Raw genomic sequence first — 1,426 nt, 5'->3', positions numbered from 1 at the left:
GGGATCTCGTTCTCTACGAGCTCTACCAAGCTCTCTTCTACAAGGCTCGAGCGCTCTTTATGGTGGGCGCCGCCTCCTCCGAACAGGCGCGGCGACTGGCTATGGTGAGTGATAGTGATGAGGTTTTATGTTGAGGGATAGTGATGAGGTTTTATAGTGAGGGATAGTGATGAGGTTTTATAGTGAGTGATAGTGATGACGTGATGGCTGAGTTGTTGTGATGTAGATCGTTTATGGTGAGTGATAGTGATGACGTGAGTTGTGATGTAGATCGTTTATGGTGAGTGATAGTGATGAGGTTTTATAGTGAGGGATAGTGATGAGGTTTTATGGTGAGGGATAGTGATGAGGTTTTATGGTGAGTGAGAGTGATGAGGTTTTATAGTGAGTGATAGTGATGAGGTTTTATAGTGAGGGATCAGAAAGTAGTGTTATTTGTGATTGAGGTTTTTATAGTGAGGGATTAGTGAGGGAGGTTTTATAGTGAGGGATTGTGTAGTGGGTTTTATAGTGAGTGTGATAGTGATGAGGTTTTATAGGTGAGTGGATAGTGATTGAGGGTTTGTTATGGTGTGGGATAGAGATGAGGGGTTTTTATGGTGAGTGATAGTAGTGATGAGGTTTTATAGTGAGGGATAAGTTGATGAGGTTTTATGGTAGTGTGAGGATGTGATGAGGTTTTATGGTGTGAGTGATTTGTTGTGATGAGGTTTTATAGTGAGGGATAATGTTAGATGTGATGAGGTTTGTGAGTGATAGTGATGAGGTTTTATAGTAATGGAGTGGGTAGATCTATGATGAGGGTTTTATAGTGAGGGATAGTGATGAGGATTTATGGTGTTTTATAGTGGAGGATGCTAGTGAGGTTGAGGTATTATAGTTGGGAGGGTTAGGTTGATGAAGTTTTATAGTGAGTGATAGCTGATGATGTGGTTTTATACGAGGTGAGGGATAATGATTGATGAGGTTTTATTAGTGACGGGATAGTGATGATTTATAGGTGAGGTGTGTTGATGAGGAGTTTTATAGTGAGGGTGCGTAGTGATGTGGTTGTGAGGGATATTGATGAGGTTTTATAGTGAGGAGTTGTGATGAGGTTTTATAGTGAGGGATAGAGTGCTGAGTTTTTTAGTGAGGGATAGATGTGATGAGGTTTTATAGTGAGGGGATAGAGTGATGAGGTTTTATAGGTGAGGGATAGGTTGATGAGGTTTTATAGTGAGGGAGGGAATAGTTGATGATGTTTTTATGGTGAGGGATAGTGATGAGGTTTTATGGTGAGTGAGAAGTTTGATGTTGAGGTTTTATAGTGCGTGATATGTGATGAGTTTTATAGTGCGAGGGATAAGGTGGCGAGTGAGGTTTTATAATGAGGATATGATGAGTTTTAGGTGAGGGATATGATGAGGTTTTAATAGTGAGGATA

The sequence above is a fragment of the Penaeus japonicus genome, unplaced genomic scaffold (genome assembly GCF_977035675.1).
Source record: "Penaeus japonicus unplaced genomic scaffold, GWHDUDI00000001_assembly GWHDUDI00000008, whole genome shotgun sequence".
NCBI lineage: Eukaryota > Metazoa > Arthropoda > Malacostraca > Decapoda > Penaeidae > Penaeus > Penaeus japonicus.
Note: the sequence above shows the minus strand (reverse complement) of the source record.